The 22461-nt window shown below is 42.9% G+C and overlaps 1 long non-coding RNA gene across 1 annotated transcript in view; it reads right to left on the bottom strand.

Moving 5' to 3' along the window:
* Positions 1 to 22461, bottom strand: part of LOC112581168 — a 49112-nt gene that overhangs the window by 10554 nt on the left and 16097 nt on the right. The gene's annotated exons all lie outside the window — the stretch shown is intronic.

Here is a 22461-nt window from a genome sequence, read left to right as displayed (position 1 = left end):
GGAACATACAGACAATGGAATATTACTCAACCATAAAAAGAATGAAATAATACTATTTGCTGCAATATAGATAGACCTAGACATAATCATACTACATAAAGTAAGCCAGACAAAGATAAATATCATATGATTTTTTTATATGTGGAATCTAAAAAAATGATGCAAATGAAGTTAAAGTCAAATGATCTTTAGGAAGCATTACTATGAACAAAGCAAGTGGAGGTGATGGAATTCCAGCTGAGCTATTTCAAATCCTAAAAGATGATGCTGTTAAAGTGTTGCATTCAATATGCCAGCAAATTTGGAAAACTCAGCCATAGCCACAGGACTGGAAAAGGTCAGTTCTCATTCCAATCCCAAAGAAGGGCAACGTCAAAAAATGTTCAAACTACCTCACAATTACGCTCATTTCACATTCTGGCAAGGTCATGATCAAAATCCTTCAAGCTGGGCTTCAACAGTGTGTGGCCAAGAATATCCACATGTACAAGCTGCATTTAGAAAAGGGAGAGGAACCAGAGATCAAATTGCCAACATTCGCTGGATTATAGAAAAAGCAAGAGAATTTCGGAAAAACATCTACTTCTGCTTCATTTACTACACTAAAGCCTTTGACTGTGTAGATCACAATAAACTGTGGAAAATTCAAGAGTTGGGAATACCAGAGCACCTTACTTGCTTCCTGAGAAACCTGTATGCACGTCAAGAAGAAATAGAACTGGACATAGAACAATGGACTGGTTCAAAATTGGGAAAGGAGTATGTCAAGGCTGTATATTGTCACCCTGCTTATTTAACTTGTATGCAGAGTACATAATTTGGTACATAATTTGCTGGGCTAGATGAAACACAAACTGGAGTCAAGATGTCAATAACCTCAGATATGCAGATTACACCACCCTTATGGCAGAAAAGAAAGAGGAACTAAAGAGCTTCTTGAGGAAGGTGAAAGAGGAGAGTGAAAAAACTGGCCTAAAACTCAGCATTCAGAAAAGTAAGATCATGGCATTTGGTCCCATCACTTCATGGCAAATAAATGGGGAAACAATGGAAACAGTGAGAGACTTTATTATCTTGGGCTCCAAAATCACTGCAGATGGTGACTGCAGCCATGAAATTAAAAGATGCTTGCTCCTTGGAAGAAAAGCTTTGACAAACTTAGGCAGTGTATTAAAAAGCCGAGATATTACTTTGCTGACAAAGGTCCATATAATCAAAGCTATGGCTTTTCCAGTAATCATGTACAGATGTGAGAGTTGGACCATAAAGAAGGCTCAGTGCCAAAGAATTGATACTTTCAAACTGTGGTGCTAGAGAAGACTCTAGAGAGTCCCTTGGATGACAAGGAGATCAAACCAGTCAATCCTAAAGGAAATCAATCCTGAATATTCATTGGAAGGACTGATGCTGAAGCTGAAGCACTAGTATTTTGGCCACCTGATGTGAAAAGCCGACTCACTGGAAAAGACCCTGATGCTGGGAAAGATTGAGGGCAGGAGGAGAAGAGAGTGGCAGAGGATGAGGTGGTTAGATAGTGTCACCAACTTGATGGACATGAGTTTGAGCAAACTCTGAGAGACAGTGAAGGACAAGGAAGCCTGGTGTGCTGCAGTCCATGGGTCACAAAGAGTTGGATGTGACTGAGTAACTGAACAACAACAATAATAAAATAGAAATAGATTCATAGACATAGAAAACAAACTTACGGTGAACAAAGGGGAAAGGTGGGGGAAGGATAAGTTAGGAGGTTGAGATTAATGTATACACTCTAATATATACAAAATAGATAACCAACAGGGACCAACTGTATAGCACAGGAAATTATACTCAATATTTTGTAATAAGCTATAAGGGAGGAGAATGTGGAAAAGAATAGATATGTGTATATGTATAACGGAATCATTTTGGTATACACCTGAAACTAACACAACATTGTAAATCAACTATGCTGCTGCTGCTGCTGCTGCTGCTGCTGAGTCGCTTCACTCATGTCCGACTCTGTGCGACCCTAGAGACAGCAGCCCACCAGGCTCCCCCGTCCCTGGGATACTCCAGGCAAGAACACTGGAGTGGGGCACCATTGCTTTCTATACTTTGATTTAAAAAATTATTAAAAAAAGAAAAAGAAGGCATCAAAATACAAGAGCTTTTCATTCATGCAGTTTTTAAAAAAATGAAATGATAGTTGATATAAAAATAACATGATAAGTTCCTTTAGAAATACTTAAATAAGTGATATAATGATCTACAGTGGTCTGATTTCAAAAATGTCAATACCTGTAGCTAAGTTCCTGTGCTGCTGCTGCTACTGCTGCTAAGTCACTTCAGTCGTGTCCGACTCTGTGCGACCCCATAGACGGCAGCTCCCCCATCAGGCTCCCCTGTCCCTGGGATTCTCCAGGCAAGAACAGTGGAGTGGGTTGCCATTTCCTTCTCCAGTGCATGAAAGTGAAAGTGAAAATGAAGTCGCTCAGTCGTGTCCGACTCTTAGCGACCCCACGGACTGCAGCCTACCAGGCTCCTCCGTCCATGGGATTTTCCAGGCAAGAGTACTGGAGTGGGGTGCCATTGCCTTCTCCAAGTTCCTGTGCTATCTACCTGAAATTATATCAACATTTTTGACTATACTCTAATATAAAACAAAAAGCTTAAAAATATATCAATACTTATGTTTGACACTATATCCCTTGCAATTCTTTAAATTTATGAAGAAAAATATGTGATTATATACATGGCTTTCCAAATTTCTCTTAGGGTATATGTGAATAAGAAGGTTGAAGACCATAGTGTATACAGACAGAATAGGGGGATATCTAGAAGGTCTTTTATTACAAAGACCCTTAAAGACCTGAAAGTTCCAAGTCTAAGCACTGTTCTACATATGAGGGTCAGTGCATCTATCTCATCTGCTTTCTGGGCCTGCTTCACAATGTCCCTTCCAACTTGTATATATTCCAATCACCTATATCTTTTCTCATGTCTTACTCAGTTCAGTCGCTCAGTCATGTCTGACTCTTTGTGACCCCATGAATCGCAGCATGCCAGGCCTCCCTGTCCATCACCAACTCCCGGAGTTCACTCAGACTCACGTCCATCGAGTCAGTGATGCCATCCAGCCATCATGTCCATCGAGTCAGTGATGCCATCCAGCCATCTCATCCTCTGTCGTCCCCTTCTCCTCCTGCCCCCAACCCCTCCCAGCATCAGAGTCTTTTCCAATGAGTCAACTCTTCGCATGACGTGGCCAAAGTACTGGAGTTTCAGCTTTAGCATCATTCCTTCCAAAGAAATCCCAGGGCTGATCTCCTTCAGAATGGACTGGTTGGATCTTCTTGCAGTCCAAGGGACTCTCAAGAGTCTTCTCCAACACCACAGTTCAAAAGCATCAATTCTTCGGCACTCAGGCCTTTTCACAGTCCAACTCTCCCATCCATACATGACCACAGGAAAAACCATAGCCTTGACTAGACAGACCTTTGTTGGCAAAGTAATGTCTCTGCTTTTTAATATGCTATCTAGATTGGACAAAACTTTCCTTCCAAGGAGTAAGCGTCTTTTAATTTCATGGCTGCAGTCACCATCTGCAGTGATTTTGGAGCCCCCAAAAATAAAGTCTGACACTGTTTCCACTGTTTCCCCATCTATTTCCCATGAAGTGATGGGACTGGCTGCCATGATCTTCATTTTCTGAATGCAGTAACATAAAGACAGCATTTCTTATGGAATCTGGCACAAATAGAAGGGAATGGCTTAATGTACCTATGAAAGGAGACACTTGGAATATTCCATGCCCTTTAGGCTATGTTCTATCTTATTAATTTCCCCATTTTCAATATTCAATGAGACTATAGCTTCATTTAGAAAGCTCCCTAAGACTGAGGACTGTTAAATAGGGCATGTGGAGCCCTGGGGCTTTTGTGGGGGTGAAGGTCACAGCCTACTCAATGTCCGGGATGGATATTGTTCCACTTCCTTCCTGAATTAACAGGTTCACTTAAATATACTAAAGTAAGGCTGGACATACTGTGGAATAGGATGCAAGGTACACAATGCGAATGTAAAGCTATCACACAAGACTTCTAGGAAAGTTTGAAATTGTGGTAGGAGCCAGAAGCCGTGCTTCCAGGACCACTGGGTGTTGAGTCCAGTGTTTGCTGCTATCGTGGAGGGCTCAGTGGGTGTTTGAGAAGCCCGCTCTTTGGGCTTCACCTCTTGGTGGTGGGGCTTGTTGCCATGGGCAGAGAAGAGACTCCAGACATCCTTAATGCCTACATTTCACACTGTTACAGATGTGGCTCTTGTTGTCTGGTCGTGCTGCTGGCCTTGCCCCGAGGCCATTCCAGATACAGTGTTTGAAAGGTGTTTGCAGGGTTTGCAGAAGTTCTAGTGGGTTTTCTTCTTGGCTGACATTCAAAGGGGAACTTTTTTTTGCTTGGGTTACAAGGAGGTCGATATCTCATTAAACAGCGATGACAGATTGCAGGAGCTCAAAGATAGCCTCTTGCCAAATGTGAAACAACCAATATGTTTATGAAATCATTTAATCCATAATCATGGCATGTAATGAAAGGGGCTGGTGGCCTGGCGTTGGCATTTACAAGGCTGATAGTGTCTTGTGTTTCTGTGAATTATGGATTGAGCAAACTCTGACTTATGAGTCGTGAGAAAAAAGGATCCATCCAGGCAGTTCTTGAAGCTTGTGGAGGAAAGGTGATGTCTTTAATCCATCTGAATATAAAAATCATGCTTCTGAGTTATTTCACTATTCTGTGGAGCGCTTTGCTCCTCTGATTCTTAGCATTTTCTGAAGGGTTTGGAGAGCAGAGGGGGTAACATTCAGTTTTGCTGATCATAAGCTTTTTATTTTCCAAAGATGCTATGGATGTGGTGCAATTATTTTCTGTTGCAATGCAGAGACAACAGAACTGTGACATTCAGTGCGCTGCTTGTATTGACCTTGAGGAATTACTTCAGTTGACCATTCATCAGATAAATTGAGAGCCATAATTTGGCCCTAAATAAGGCTGCAGACAGAGCATCTGTGAGATTTCTGTGGACTTTGGGTTTCTCATCATTTGCCATAGTGCAGAGCAACCCCTCTCTGAACTCTGGCTTCACTGATCAATATTTCAGTGGGTCATTAATTGTGTTCATAGTGATTCATTCCTTTATGACCACCGCAGAAAGGCCCCATTTGTCTGTCTCCACAGTTGCATATCTGTGTTGTGTTTGGGACAGCATGTCAAGTTTAATATGCATTTGGCAAATCCAGGCCTACCATGACCTTTGGTGTCTTAATCTGGAAGGTGATAACACTGTAAATGTTTATGCAGGTGATGAGGATGACACGATCCCAGGTGGGAAGCACCAGCATACTGATGCTCAATAAATGTCAGTTTGAATGTCTTGCTCCCACCAGTGTTAAATATTCAACACGTTCTCCCAGGGCAGGGAAAGGGTGCTGGGGTATAACTACATGCTCTCTTGGCTTTAATGAGGGTGGGATGTTGCCCAGAGTGAATCAAACCCTGAGTATTGGCTTGTAGGTGAACATCAAGAGAACCTAAGTATTGGCTGCATATCACTGTTGCATGGTTTATATATACATTTCCCCCCTGCTATTCCATATTCCCTAAAATCCACATTTTGAAGAAGAAAGGTACGATTTTGCCTATTAAATTTCAGCCACTCTTATGGCCCTTGCTTGAGCGCACTGCTCTCTGCAGTAACATTTTATCTGTACAGTTCTGCTGGATTTGGGGGCTTCCCTGGTGGCTCAGATGGTAAAGAACCTGCCTGCAATGGAGGAGACATGGGTTCAATCCCTGGGTCAGGAAGATCCGCTGGAGAAGGGAATGGCAACCCACTCCAACATTCTTGCATAGAGTATTCCATGGATGGAGGAGCCTGGTGCGCTACAGTCCATGGGGTCGCAAAGAGTCTGACACAACTGAGCAACTAACACGACACATTGCTGGATTTTAGTATTAAAAATAGTATTAAAATTAGTATTTTAGTATTTAGCCAAGATAAATGTGCTAAAAATACTTTCTGTGAGTAGCCAGAATCTGCAGGGGATTGGCTTGGCATGGAATCCATTTCTAGGTTTCCGCTTTGTCTCCTCCCCACGTTTTTTCTCATATAACTGGGATGTTTGAGTGATTTAGGTTGTGGTTAGATGTGGCAGATTACCTGAAGATAACACTTTACCAACCTTTGTGTGACCCCAGTATTTGCAGAGACACCTCTTTTGATGCAAGAGTTGTCTCATATTCACAACTTAGTCCTGGGGTTTATAAATATAGAAATATAAGGCCAATTTATATTTTTAGAAAGAGCCACTCCCTCTCCCCATATTCAGAGAAATATTTAATGTTATGTGCACAAAGATGTTGATAAGAATGTTCACTGCAGCTCTTTTTACGACAGCAACAACATCAAAAAAGAAAACTGTGATTATCCATAATTACTGAGACATCAGTGTTTGCGACCTTCACAAAAAATAATTCCACTTCAAATGCCAGTGGAGAAGAAAACCCTCTAAAACCACTTCAGTTCTGCAAACTCTTTGTGACATATCTAGAAAGGCCTCAGGAAAAGTGGTCAGTGGCAGCGCCAGAGGGGAAGGGCCATATTCATAAAATAAAATATTTGCTTCTGGGAATGGGAACCACTTTAAGCAATGGGAAGCAATCACACAGTCCTGTCTTTCCAATGTTCTTGCTAACAAGGGACGAGAGTGAACACCCAGGGCGGGGGTGTGGTGGGGGGGGTGGTGGGGGTGGGGCGAGGCAGTGGGGTGAGGGGAAGGGTTGGGAACCATGCTGATATTTCCACCTAAATTTCAAGATGTCCTAGAAGTTTTGGGTTTCATCTTTAAAAATTAATAGACGTTCTGTATTTTATGCCACAATAATCCATAATTTATATCAATATTTAGGAAGTTGAATGTTACTGCTATTAAGTAAAATCGATGCCCCCAAGAGCCTGCGGCATGTCTCTCTTGGGCTTTGAGGAACTCATGGCCTTCTGCCAAGGGTCAGTTACCCCAGGTGAAAACCTGAAGTTGGGTGCAAGTCTCCTTTATTAGACATGTTCTTTAACACAGAAATATCTGCTCCAGGAGGGAGGTGGGAGGGAGGTTCAAGAGGGAGAGGACATATGTATACCAATGGCTGATTCATGTTGATGTTTGGCAGAAACCAACAGAACTCTGTAAAGCAATTATCCTTCAATTAAAAAAAAAAGTAAACTAAAAAAAAAAAGAAATACTTGCTCGGATGATCCCTGAAGCAGCTGACTCTTAGTGAGGTAGTAACACTGGCTGTGGAGCATGTCAGGAGCAAAGGGGTCCGAGGGCAGGTGGTGGGGAGCCCTCAGGAGAGGCACAGAGATGACATGGAGGTGACCTCGGTTCTGGAGAGGATCTACCTACGCGGCTCTCTCTCAGCAGGACGACGGCCATGCTCCTTGCAGGCAGGCACGTACATAGGAGGAGGGTCTGTTTCGGGGCAATGAGACAGGTGTAGCACAGATGAAACGTGAGCATTGGTTCATGGTTCTGGCTGTGGTCACAGCTGGAACGAGGAGAAACAGCATGCGGTCTAGATACTGGGCTGCCTTGAAGGAGGTGGGAGAGCAGGTCTCTCAGTCTGTCAGCTGCTTGGGGACAGAGTGGAATTTCCCTCTCGGTTTCTGACACTTAGATAAAATTTAAAAACGCAGGCAGAGTGGGGCAGGTCTTTGTGGGGCGAGGGGATTCCATTCCGCCTTCACCTAAAAACAGAGGCTTCCTACTTCACACTGAAGAGCTGGAAGAGGTGCTGTCTCACCTCCACTGGCAGCCCCTGCTCTGGTCTGGTTTTAGGGGGAAGCATCAAAAGTGTCACTAGGACTGAGACTATGGACTGTTGCTGGTTCCGAGGGCCAGCAGAGAGCAGGAGAAGAGGCCAGGAGAACAAATACTAAAAGAACACAATCTCAGAGGCAGAGAGGGGTTTGAGTGTCACCGCTAGCCAAGGAGTAATAAAAGGATTACTCAGGACTGACTATATTCCTGGCGCTGCGAGTCGTCAAGTGAGTTGTCAAAGGAAAGCAAGAGGCTGGCTGAGCTCTCAGTATCGTTTTAGCTTGGGGATAATGAGGCAACATTTGGTTCGGACTAAAAATGTTCAGGCATAGATTTACTGTGAATGAGTCATGCACAGATGATCAGCTTGAGGTTGAAAGGGGGTCCTGGACTGTTCGGAGGTTCATAATTCACTGAAATGGCTTGGTCTCCCAAGGAGATAGACAATTCCTCCTTTTGTTTTATGAGAAGGGAAATATGAGCTTGTTTTTGTACAGGAGGCCTGGTTCCCGTCTCTCATTGTCCTTATTTTAAAAGTGAAACAGTGAGGTGACTAACACTGGATACATGGGATAGGTGGGCATACGCTGAGGAATTTATGACTTTATGAGACTCCTCTGGGCTTCATACTGCATCAGCCAATTCTCCTTAATAAAACTGACTGTATAAGTAACTGTGGGGGGTATAAAATACATGTCTAGGAATTACATATCACACTATAGAAAAAGGCTATATTCTTCACCCAGAAATATTTTAAAGGATTCGTCTAGTTTAAAATGGGCTATTTTTGAGACAATCCATGAGAAAAATATTTGTATGTAACTAGGTTTCTTGATGCTCACTGAGTATATCTAAATGAATAATTCTCTTAATTCTCATTTTCCAGTCATTGGAAACCTAACAACGAATTCCAGGATAAACACAGGAATCTTTCATGGGACCTACTGAGTGGAAATACCTGATGGTCCTCAAGCAGAGCTCGTACTCCAGCCTCTGCAGGAGCTGTCTGCTGGCTACACAGACATCTCTTTTCAGCTCTTTCAGGGCTCGCTTAAGTTTGAAAACGGGAAGCATACTTCTTGAAATGTCCAGGAAAGTTCATACTGTAGAGTTTCCTATGTTTGTGTTTTGAAGGAAGCTGGTAAAATAATTTGCTATTATGTTGTGGATGGAGTTTTCACAGTCATCGTCTTCACTTGTCATAATTTAAAAGGCTTGACAGATTTGTTTACTCATATATTTAAATATGGGGCTTCCCAGGTGGTGCTAGTGGTAAAGATCCCGCCTACCAACGCAGGAGGAAGATCCCCTGGGGGAGGGTGTGGCAACCCACTCCAGTATTCTTGCCTAGAGAATACCATGGACAGAGAAGCCTGGCGGACTACAGTCCATAGTGTCGCAAAGAGTTGGACATGACTGAATTGACTTAGAACAGATGCACATATTTATATATGGATGTAGTACTGTGTTAGGTGTTAGACAGCCAGAGAGTCAGTTTTAAGCAGTTGCCATCAATGTAGGGAAGATGAAACTCAGGCAAGGGACTTCCCTGGTGGTCCAGTGGTTAACACCCTACACATCCAAGGCAGGAGACGCAAGTTTGACCCCTGGTTGGGGAACCAAGACCCCACATACCTCGGAGTAACTAAACCTGCACAGTGCAGCTATGCGGAAGCCTGTGTGCTCTGGAGCTTGCACACCACAGCTAGAGAGTCTGTGTGCGGCAACGAAGGATTCCACATGATGAAACAGAGATCCTGCAGGCCACAACTAAGACCCGACACAGTTAAATAAATAAATAGTACAAAAATCAAACCCGCTGGTTATTATATTTGAAAAAGGCAAGTCTGAAAGTCCACCAAGAACATGACTGCGCACAGTACAAGCCCTGAGCTGACTCATATGCTTTCTAAACATAAGCTGACACTATAAACAAATGGACAAAAGCTATGGTAGCCACAGATGCACCACAAATCCTCAGGATGCTAAGACAAGCAGCAAAGGTTACAGCCTTATAGTGTTTTAGGAAGGAAAGCCAACTCTCAGAGCTTGTGCTAAGTAGTTCATTAATACCAGATTTTAGAAATCCAAGGGAGAACTCTGTGAGAGACTCTTGCTTGGAATGTCTCAATCTTGCTATTTCTATGATCAAAGGAAAGCAATTTAATAAACCAAGGATATTTCTCACATTTCCACCTCCATTTCCACCTGCTCGGTTATACATAAAATTGTCACCTGATTCCAAAAGGATAGTTGATTAATGATTATAGCCATCTCTAAAGATGAGATGGACCAGAGCACCACACCAGAGTGAGTTTCAGCAGGGTAACTTTGCACAAGTTAATATTTCTGAGCTTCAGTTTCTTCTTCTATATAATTCCTGTTTGGTTTATAAGTATATGACATGGATCAAATGAGATAATCAAAGTATATGCATTTGGAAAACTATCAAATTGTATTTAAATGTGAGTTGTGATTATGTTTCTCTACTCTTGCAGTTTTATAGATATTTTAATATTTCTCATTATTCTCCTTTTTAAAAAGTCCTTAAATATTCTCCAGACTAATTTGGGATTAGCTGGTTAATTTTTTCAAAATATGTTGTTGCAATTTTAATTTGATTGTATTTAGTTTATATATGAATTTGGGAAGAATTGACATCTTGACCACAATGGGTGGTTTAAGTTGATAACTTGAATTAATATGCAGAAATCTCCTACATTCATATATATTAACAATGAAAGGTCAGAAAGAAAAATTAAGGAAATAATCCCATTTACAATTGCAACCAAAAGAATAAAATACCTGGGAATAATCTACCTAAGGATGCCAAATATCTGTATGTAGAGAATTATAAGACACTGAGGAAAGAAATCAAAGACAACAAAATCAGATGGAGAGATATTCCATGTTCTCGGGTTGGGGGAATATTGTGAAGATGACTATACCACCCAAAGCAATCGACAGATTCAGTGTGCTATCAAATTACCAATGGCATTATTCACAGAACTAAAACAAAATTTTTATAATTTGCATGGAAACACAAAACATCCTGGATAGCCAAAGCAATCTTGAGAAAAAAAAAAAATGGAGCTGGAGGAATCAGGCTCCCTAATTTCAAACTAAACTACAAAGCTACAGTAATCAAGACAGCATGGTACTGGCACAAAAACAGAAATACAGATCAAGGGGAAAGGATAGAAAGCTCAGATATAAACCCCTGCACCTATGGGCACCTTATATTTGGCAAATGAGGCAAGAATATACAGTGGAGAAAAGACAGTCTCTTCAATAAGTGGTGCTGGGAAAACTGGACAGCTGCATGTAAAAGAATGAGATTAGAACACTTCCTAACACCATATACAAAGATAAACTCAAAATGGATTAAAGACCTAAATGTAAGGCCAGACATTATAAAACTCTTTGAGGAAAACATAAGCAGAACACTCTTTGACATAAATCACAGCTAGATCCTTTTTGACCCACCTCCTAGAGTAATGAAAATAAAAACAAAAATAAACAAATGAGATCTAATTAAGCTTAAAAGCTTTTGCATAGCAAAGGAAACCACAAAAAAGACAAAAAGATAACCTTCAGAATGGGATAAAATATTTGCAAATGAAGCAACTGACAAAGAATTAATCTCCCCAATACAAACAGTTCCTGCAGCTCAATACCAGAGAAACAAATAATTCAATAAAAAAAAAAAAAAATGGTGGAAGACCTAAATAGACATTTCTCCAAAGAAAACATACGAGTGGTCAACAAACACATGAAAAGATGCTCCATCTCACTGATTATTAGGGAAATGTAAATCAAAATTTCAGTGAAGTATCACCTCACACGGGTCAGAATGGCCATCAGTGCAAATTTGACACAAGAAGCAGGGCACGCAAAGCTGGTGCTCTGGGACAATCCAGAGGGATGAGGTGGGGAGGGAGGCGCAGGATGCGGGGACACATGTACATCCATGGGTGATTCATGTCAGTGTATGGCAAAAATCACCACAACATTGTAAAAGAGTGAAAGTCGCTCAGTCATGTCTGACTCTTTGCGACCCCATGGACTATACAGTCCATGGAATTCTCCAGGCCAGAACACTGGAATGGGTAGCTTTTCCTGTCTCTAGGGGATCTTCCCAACCCAGGGACCAGACCCAGGTCTTCCATGTTGCAGGCGGATTCTTTACCAGCTGAGCCACAAAGGAAGCCCACTGTAAAGTAATTAGCCTCCAATTAAAACAAATAAATTAAATAGCCCCCCCCCCAAAAAAAAAAAATCAACAAAAAATAAGTGCTAGAGCGGGTGTGGAGAAAAAGGAGCCCTTTTGCATTGTTGGTGGGAATACAAATTGATACAGCCACTGTGGAGAATAGTATGGAGGTTCCTTAAAACACTACAAATGGAATTACCATATGACCCAGCAATCTCACTACCGGGCATATACCCTGAGAAAATCATTCAAAAAGACATATGTACTCCAATATTCATTGCAGCACTATTTACAATAGCCAGGGAACGAAAAAGTGAAAAAAGTGAAAGTGTTAGATGCTCAGCTGTGTCCCACTCTTTGAGACCCTGTGGACTGCAGTCTTGCCAGGCTCCTCTGTCCACGGAATTCTCCAGGCAAGCATACTAGAGTGGGTAACCATTCTTTTACTCCGAGTTATCTTTCCAACCCAGGGATCAAATCTGGGTTTCTTGCATTACAGATGAATTCTTTACTGTCTGAAAGTAAGGAAGTCTTATTTACAATAGCCAAGACGCAGAAGTGACCTAAATGTCCATCGAGAGATGAATGGATAAAGATGTGGTACATATATACAAAGGGTCATTAGTCAACCATAAAACGGAATGAAATTGGGTCATTTGCAGAGATGTGGATGAACCTAGAGTCTGTCGTGCAGAAGGAAGTCAGAGAGAAAAACAAATATCGAATATTAATGCATATATATGGGATCTAGAAAAATGGTACAGATGAACCCATTTAATGCAGGGCAGGAATAGAGACACAGACATAGAGAAAGGACATGCGGACACAGAGGGGTGGGGAAGGAGAGAGTGGGATAAATTGAGAGATTAGCATTGACATACATACACTGCCATGTATAAAACAGACAGCTAGTGAGAAGCTGCTGTACAGCACAGGGAGCTCAGCTTGGTGCTCTGTGGCGATCTGGAGGGGTGGGATGGCCGGTGGGAGGGAAGCAAAAGAGGGAGGGGATATATACACACACACACATATAGCAGATTCATTTTGCTATACAGCAGAAACTAACATAATATTATAAAGCAATTATACTTCAGTGAAAAAGAAAACAAATTAGATACTTAGATATATCAGGAGCTCTACAAAAGATGCAGGTAAATGTGGACATATGGAGAATTATTTTCCCCCGTTTTCAAAACCATGCTAATTCAAAAAGATCTTCATTTTGTTTTCTTTGTATAACCAACTGAGAGGGTCTGATTTACTATACCATAAGACTATCCTCCAAGTAAAACAAGTGCTATTGGCTAACAGCTTAATCCATTATGGTTCCTTGATGATGATAGCTGACAATTACAGGGAATAAATTCTATTTAAGCAAAAAAAAACATGGCTTCCCTGACAGCTCAGTTGGTAAAGAATCTGCCTGCAATGTGGAGACCCTGGTTTGATTCCTGGGTGGGGAAGGAAAAAAAATTGATAACATGATATGTTGATTTCTTGCTGATGCATTTTGGTGTATTGTTTTGTTTTGTTTTTTTTTTAAATTTCGGCTATTGTATTCTTCAGCTCTATTTTCAAATCCATTGTTCAAATTCTCACTGTGTTTATCCATTCTTTTTCCGAGTACATTGAGCATCTTTATGATCGTTACCTTGAACTCTTTGTTGGGGAGTTTGCTTCTATAATGCAGCTTTAGAAACACAGTGGAAATCGTGCCATTCACTGAGAAAGGAGAGACTGGTCACTTCCTGCCTGTCCTCACACCCTTCCCCCTCCTACCCGTGCTAAGCTCCATGTCAGAATCCTTACTGTCAGGCTTCACTGTCCGATGGATTTTGGTTTGGCCAATGGGGGCCATGGCAGAAGACTGATTAGCAAGAAGAAGGGGGAAGCCAGGTATCTCCCCCTGCCTCAGGTGCTTCCAGTAGAGGCTTTGTCTCTTTTGTGGCTCTAGATTCTCTGAGCCTTCAGGGTCCCATCTTTTCCTGGACGGCACCAACTTCCAGACTCTGATGATACTTCCACCTCTTATTCCTTCCAGCCTTCATCAGGTGATGGTAACTCATCTATGGGTTGCTTCACCATCTCCAGTCTTCATCACCTGTGTTGTCAACTCCTGGTATTCAATCCTCTCCACTGGAAAGACCTAGAGTGACCCTGATTTCCTGATTAAATACCTGGGTTAGAACAACACTGGATGGAAGGAGAGGGGAAAATAAAGAACTTTCTGAAATTTGAGGTCTTTTGTTTTTAAATTAATTTTTATTGGAGTGTAGTTGCTTTACAATGCTGTCTTTGTTTCTAGTACAGCAAAGTGAATCAGCTACATGCTTACATATGCTGTGCTTAGTTGCTCAGCCCTGTCTGACTCTTTGTGACCTCATGGACTGTAGCCTGCCAGGCTCCTCTGTCTATAGAATTCTCCAGACAAGAGTACTGGAGTGGGTTGCCATGCCTTCCTCTAGGGGATCTTCCCAAACCAGGGAAGATCTTCTGCATTGCAGGTGGATTCTTTACCATCTGACTCACCAGGGAAGCCCGTGCTTACATATATCCCCTCTTTTTTGGATTTCCTTTCTATTTAGGAGGTATATTTTAGATATCAAAGTGGAGATGTCAAGGAGTGACTCCTTGATGGAAGAAGCCATATTATAATATCAAGCAGTTCTACTCAAACCTGTCCAGGAACATCAGGACATAAAGGGCAACATGGGTCATGGAATCAGACAAACTTAGATTCATTTCCTGTTTTACCACTTGCTGGCTGTATTAATTAGAAATACTACAGCAAAAAAACAAACAAATCCAAAACAAACACTTATGGCTTGGTGCTATAGAAATGTAACACAGCTAATTTCCACACACACAGGTGGGTATGTCGAGAATGAAGCTGGATGTGAACCTAGAATTCAGGTAAGAGGTGAAGAGATGACAATTTGGCACTCGCCAGCATATAGATGACACAAGTCTGAAGATGGATTATGTAATCCAGGGAGAAAACACAAGAAAGAAGAGAAGGGGTCCAGGGTGGCCCCAGGGAATTTTGACATTCAAAATTCAAATGGAAGAGGAGAAAACTGTGAAAGAACATATGAAAGACTTGTCCAGGAAGGTAAGAGGAAAATCAACAAAATATGGAGCTGCTGAAAGGAGAGAGGAGTTAAGGAAGAATGAGAGGCTATCTCAAAGGATTACAAAAGATTGAGTGATTAATATTACTCAAGAAGAGGAAAACAATGCACTGAATTTGTCAGCATAGAGCTCTCCCAAGGCCATTGCTAAAGCAGCTTTCTGGGAAGGTTGCAGACTGGAGTGAGGTGAAAGAAAATAAAAACAACTTTCATGAGTGTCTCCTACAAAGGGACACAGAGGCTTGACCTCCCTGGCTTCCAGTTACTTCTCTGCTTTGGTATTAGAACTCCTGGGACTTGTTGTGAATCTCCTGGGCCATCTGTGAATGCTTGCCTTTGGTGTGAGATGCTTCCAACTCTATAAATGGGGGAACAGGGGGTGGAGAGGAGGATGCATGTGAGCTTCTCAGTTCAAAAAATGAATGTCTTTCCTTTATGCTTAATAATATTTGGAAATGGCTGGTATGTGAGAGACACAGGCTGTCCCCGCAGGGTTGGGGCACTGATCTTGTCCCTCTGAATAGGCACGTGTGCTAATGGAGGCGTCTGGTATTGGAGGAACACCTCTCCGCTGGGCCATGAAGGCTGACAGCACCATGCATGTCACACGCGAGGCCACATCCTCCTCACTCTTAGCTATTGTTTAGCTCTGCTGCTGCTAAGTCGCTTCAGTCGTGTCCGACTCTGTGTGACCCCATAGACGGCAGCCCACCAGGCTCCCCCGTCCCTGGGATTCTCCAGGCAAGAACACTGGAGTGGGTTGCCATTTCATTCTCCAATGCATGAAAGGGAAAAGTGAAAGTGAAGTCGCTCAGTCATGTCTGACCCTTAGCGACCCCATGGACTGCAGCCCACCAGGCTCCTCCGACCATGGGATTTTCCAGGCAGGAGTACTGGAGTGGGGTGCCAGTGTTTCCCAAACTCCTCTTCATTATGATCCCTTAAGGAGCCTGTTGAGACATCTCTTCCTAATGGCCTCTATCCCATGAAATTTCATACCAAAGATATGCCATGTCTCTGTTTATGTACTATTTGTATATCTTTGTCTACACGTAAACGAGTAAATCTTTTTTCACTCCCCTAAAAATCAGCTTTATTGTGGTGTCACCTTCTTTGGGAATGCATGATCTTAGCATAATGATTTATATGATTTGGAGCGGGGCTCAGCAATTTTTTCCTATGAGGAGCTAGATAGTAAATATTTGAGGCTCTGTAGGCCATATATGGTCTCTGGCCTCTGAACAACTCTTTAAAAATCTCAAAATGATTCCTAGCTTGCTGGCTGTACAAAAACAGGCTGTGGGCCGGATTTGACTCACATTCCACAGCTTGCTAACTCCTTAATTTGTAATGATACAAAGGGTCAAATTTCAGAGTTTAGTTTGTTTTTTTTTTTTTTTTGCAGATTTCTTGCATGAGAGTTTGAAATATGTGATTTTATTTTAGGTTTAAAAGGCTACACAGAATTCATTCATTTATTTGCCAAGTAATGATTGACTATTTGTTGTAAAAGGTATAAAATAATTTTTCTTTTCTTGTTTTGTTTTTTGACAGTGCTTTGCACACTTTCCCTCTAATGTAGGCAAAGCTCCCCTGCCTGTAACTTGGCCTGAGGTCCGTGGAGCAGGGGAGGGGAAGCTGGTAGGAGCCGTTATGAATGCACTCAGTAACTTCAACATTATGGCAAAACAACCAAGTAAGTAACTAAGTGTTAAAATGAACCCAGCCAGTGATGTGCAGATCACGCTGTGGGTGATAACTAGGAGGATGCTAGACTGGTGTAGAGGGACTAGTTTGGGGCCTGAGATCAGATGGACTGGCTTTGTATCTGCCCTGAGTTTGGTCTGGTGGCATGACCTTGGACAAGTCACTTAACCTTTTAGTCTGTGGGTCTGTAAATGATACTGCAGGTGATAATAAACCACCACTACAGGGCTGCTGGGAGGACGAACTGTGGTCTGGATCCCTTAGAGCAGCTTGGGGGGTTGACTTCCTTCTCTCTCCCTTCATTTAACATAACTGAACTGAAGACAATATGAATACTGTTATGAATTATGTCCGAAGAGCAAGTACATACCCATTTCAGAGATGAAGACAATGGTGGCACTTTTTATAATTAGGATAATGGAATTCAGGAAGCACATACAGAGCACCGCAGGAAAACCCCCCAGGCAGTCTAGTTGGGGAATCTCCATTTTTTAGAGCATCTGAAGTGCTTCTGATACAGATGGCCCATGGGCTGCACTTTGAGAATCACTGCCCTGTTATTATACAGAAAAGTAAGTTGAGGTTTCAAGATCCCAGAGATATATAATTTATTTTTTTTACCAGGCTTCCTGGTAGAAAACAAAGCTAGTGGAAGTGATAGGATTCCAACTGAGCTATTTTCAAATCCTAAAAGATGATGCTGTTAAAGTGTTGCACCCAATATGCCAGCAAATTTGGAAAACTCAGCAGTGGCCACAGGACTGGAAAAGGTCAATTCTCATTCCAATCCCAAAGAAGGGCAATGCCAAAGAATGTTCAAACTACTGCACAATCAGGCTCATTTCACATGCTACCAAGGTCATGTTCAAAATTCTTCAAGCTAGGTTTCAACAGTACATAAACTGAGAACTTCCAGATGTACAAGCTGGATATAGAAAAGGCAGACAAAGAAGAGATAAAATTGCCAAAATCTGTTGGATCATAGTAAAAGCAAGAGAATTCCAGAAAAACATCTATTTCTGCTTCATTGACTACACTAAAGCCTCTGACTGTGTGGATCACAATAAACTGTGGAAAATTCTTTAAGAGATGGGAATATCAGACCACCTTACCTGCCTCCTGAGAATCCTATATGCAGGTTAAGAAGTAACAGAACTGGTTCCAAATTGGGAAAGGAGTACGTCAAGGCTGTATATTGTCATCTTGCTTATTTAACTTCTATGCAGAGTACATCTGCAAAATGCCAGGCTGGATGAATAACAAGCTGGAATCAAGATTGCTGGGAGAAATATCAAAAACCTCAGATAGGCAGATGATACCACTCTAATGGCAGAAAGCGAAGAGGAACTAAAGAGCCTCTTGAGAAGGGTCAAAGAGGAGAGTGAAAAAGCTGGCTTAAAACTCAACATTCAAAAGATGAAGATCATGGCATCCAACCCCATCACTTCATGGCAAATAGATGGGGAAACAATGGAAACAGTGACAGATTTTATTATTTTGGGCTCTAAAATCACTGTGAGTGGTGACTGCAGCCATGAAATTAAAAGACGCTTGCTCCTTGGAAGAAAAGCTATGACAAACCTAGAAAGTGAAAGTGAAAGTGAAGTCCCTCTGTCATGTCCGACTCTTTGCGACCCCATGGACTATAGCCTACCAGGCTCCTCAGTCCATGGAATTTTTCAGGCAAGAGTAGTGGAGTGGGTTGCCATTTCCTTCTCCAAACCTAGAGAGCATATTAAAAAGCAGAGACATCACTTTGCTGACAAAGGTCCGTATAATCAAAGCTATGTTTTTTTCTGGTAGTCATGTACAGATGTGAGCACTGGACCATAATGAAGGCTGAGTGCCAAAGAATTGATGCTTTCAAATTGTGGTGCTAGATAACTCTTCAGAGTTCCTTGGACCACAAGGAGATCAAACCAGTCCATCCTAAAGGAAATCAATCCTGAATATTCATTGGAAGGACTGATGCTGAAGCTGAAGCACTAGTATTTTGGCCACCTGATGTGAAAAGCCGACTCACTGGAAAAGACCCTGATGCTGGGAAAGATTGAGGGCAGGAGGAGAAGGGGACGATAGAGAATGAGACGGCTGAATGGCATCACTGACTCAATGGACATGAGTTTGAGTAAACTCTAATAGTGAAGGACAGGGAAGTTTAGCGTGCTGCAGTTCATGGAGTCACAAAGAGTCGGACATGATTTAGCAATTGAACAACCACCAGGCTTCCTGAAACTTCAGGGGCAATAAAGAGGGGAAAATGACAGGGTCTGGGGTAGGGGGTCTAGCATTGCTGTCTAACTGGCCTCTCTGCTAACAGGCTCCACAAGGAAACAGAATCTAGCTTGATCCAGGCTCACGTGGCCGTCCTAGGTGCCCTTCCAGGTGAGAGGGCCCAGCAGAAAGAGGCTCTGGGTATCCTGTCTGTTTGGGTCAGGGCCTCGGATAACGGGGGATTCAGGAAATGGATCAAAGGCAAGAGGAGAGGAATGATAAGACCTGTGGAGTCCAGGATCTCAGGCATAGTCACGTTTGAATGACCAGTTTTACTCTCCACTGACTGCAGGATAACTTCTCAAGGGTCTCTGTGTCCACAGCTGTAAAATGGGATAATTCCCACTTTAGAGTGATGCTATGAGGATGACATCATATAAGGTATTTAAAGCACCTTGTGTGGCATCTAGTGCATTGTAGGTCCTCAATAAATAGGGGATTGTTAGTGGGGCATGGGAGAGTTCTGATTCAAGATGAACCCTGGAGGGCTGATCGGGAAATCAGGCTCAGACCAGTCTGGAAAAAGCCAGAGGAATGGTCATCTCCTGAGCTGTGTAGCAGCAGTGAGGTGGCCCCTGTAACCCCTAAGAGGAGGGTGAGGCTTTGTGCAGGACTTACGCTACTTTGGACAGAGGTGACCTGAGTTCCAGGTAGCTGAGCCTGCAGATGGAAGGGCTCATTCTCTTCACTGCTGGGGCCTCAGCAGAGACCTCTATAGAGCCAGGCTTTGGGCTTCGGGGTGCAGGTCAGTGGGCGTGGCCAGCCTCACTGGGTCTGAGACCTCCTCCATACTCCAGCCAGAATATCCATTTTGCCGGGGTAGTCACTCTCAGATACTCTAACGTGGATGTGGGTGAGAGCTGAGAATCTACATCTAAAACCCTCCCCATGAACTCCCTTCCCCTCTGGTCTCCAGCATTAGAAACACTGTTCTGGGAGGTGGGAAGACAGGTGTAGGGAACAGGGGTCTTGGCTTTTTGTGTTTGAAGCCCCTTCTTTGAATTTGGGGAGCACGGTAGGAGGGATCATAGAAATCAATCTGCCATTGGCAAGAGCAGCCTCTCCAGTACGGTCCCATGACCACGTAACAATGTCTCACGCTGCCACCAGAAGCTCCTGTCACCCCAGTGGTGCCTGGTTCACCCTAAGAATGTTGCTTCAGTTTGTGCAAAACAATTACCGCTCTGACAGCACTCCTCAAATACCCGGGGGCGAGGGGCACAATCCTCGCCTTCGTCCTTGGAGTCCTGTTTGACTTCCTGCTGTGCCCCCACCTCTTAGTCCCAGCAAGCTGTACTCCCTCCACCTTGCTTTGCAGGACAGAGTGTCAGCTGATCATTCGGAATGTGCCCCCCTTACAGGAAGAGATCTTATGCATGGTCAACAGCTGGGGGTCCACTTGGCCACCACTGTTTTTCTTGGACGCTGGGGTTAAGAGCCATAGACATAGACACACAGACAGATGGGGGAGAAAGAGAGATGTGCAGAGCCCCAAAGCAGGAGTTGAACTTGATGGAGACAGGTGGGGCACCATTCAGGATGAAATATTTCCTTTTTCATAGGAGGCAGTGGTTGCAAATGATTCTCAGGCCAAGAGAAAGCCTCCACTTTTTGTTTCTCTGATGCCTTATGGGGTGAGAGGTTGTGCTCCCTGTGTGGACTGACTCCGCACACCCATAAATCAGCTGGGTCATCATCACAATGCTGGAGCTTTCCCGCTTCTGGTCTGGCTTCAGCAGTTCGGATGTGAACTGAGACAAGTCTTTGGAATTCACCCTGTTCCTCCTCTAGGGCATGGGAGCTTATCCCTGCGGTTTTTCTGTCTTTCCTTTGTTGGTGCAAGGGCAATGTGTTCATGCTAATTGGATGTGTCTGACTGAAACTGTTTTCTGCCGTCATGATGAATGGAAAATGATGATTATTATTTATAAGAATTTCAAACAAAACATACTCCTTATAAACGAATGTAGAACTAATGTTGTATGGAAATAGCATAATTTAAAAACCGAAGACATGGACATCTGTCAGCTCTTTTGCCATCTGCATGGTTTTGGAGGCAGTAGGCAGTTAAATGCATTGCCCTCAATGTGCTGAAGTTTCCCAGGCCTGGGAGTGAATCTCTGCTGCTAAAAAAGGCTCTGCCGAGTTGAGGTTTTGCAGGGTGGAGTACCAGTGGGCAAAGCTTTCAGGTCTTCGCAGGCCAGTGCTGTTTCAAGTGTGGTCTGAGGCCATGCCTGTTGGACAACTGTGTGAGCCTGGTCCATGAGGACTTAAGTATGAAAATGGTTAGCACACGGTTTAGTTTTCTCGTCTGTTTGAAGTTTTCTTAAAAAAAAAAAAAAATACATTTAGAATTGTGATAGCAGTTTGGCATCGCTGATGTGTCCCAGTGCTGACCAGCGACTTTGTCTTTGAACGGAATGTTGACTAGTCTGGTGGTGACCTTCATGATGAGTTGCATGTGGTGTGAGCTGCAAACTTGTCACACGTGGTTGGACCATGTGAAAAGTTGGAGATGAGTATCCTGAGTTTGTGGAAATTGCTTTAAACTCTCTTCTTCCATTTCTGTCAACATACTTTTCTATACAATTGGTCTCTACTGTGAGTCTATAATTCTAATTAAGACAAAACAGAAATCACTTCAGTTCAGTTCAGTTGCTCAGTCGTGTCCGACTCTTTGCGACCCCATGAATCACAGCACACCAGGCCTCCCTGTCCATCACCAACTCCTGGAGTTTACCCAAACTCATGTCCATCGAGTCAGTGATGCCATCCAGCCATCTCATCCTCAATCCCTCCCAGCATTGGAGTCTTTTCCAATGAGTCAACTCTTTGCATGAGGTGGCCAAAGTATTGGAGTTTCAGCTTCAGCATCAGTCCTTCCAATGAACACCCAGGACTGATCTTCTTTAGACTGGTTGGATCTCCTTGCAGACCAAGGGACTCTCAAGAGTCTTCTCCAACACCACAGTTCAGAGGCATCAATTCTTTGGTGCTCAGCTTTCTTCAAGTCCAACTCTCACAACCATACATGACCACTGGAAAAACCAAAGCCTTGACTAGATGGACCTTTGTTGGCAAAGTAATGTCTCTGCTTTTGAATATGCTATCTAGGTTGGTCATAACTTTCCTTCCAAGGAGTAAGCATCTTTTAATTTCATGGCTGCAGTCATCATCTGCAGTGATTTTGGAGCCCCAAAAAATAAAGTCTGACACTGTTTCCACTGTTTCCCCGTCTATTTCCCCTGAAGTGATGGGACCAGATGCCATGATCTTCGTTTTCTGAA

This window comes from Bubalus bubalis, chromosome 21 (genome assembly GCF_019923935.1).
Source record: "Bubalus bubalis isolate 160015118507 breed Murrah chromosome 21, NDDB_SH_1, whole genome shotgun sequence".
NCBI classification, from domain to species: Eukaryota; Metazoa; Chordata; class Mammalia; order Artiodactyla; family Bovidae; genus Bubalus; species Bubalus bubalis.
The sequence above is the reverse complement of the archived record's forward strand: the minus strand, read 5'-3'. Positions and strand labels throughout refer to the sequence as shown.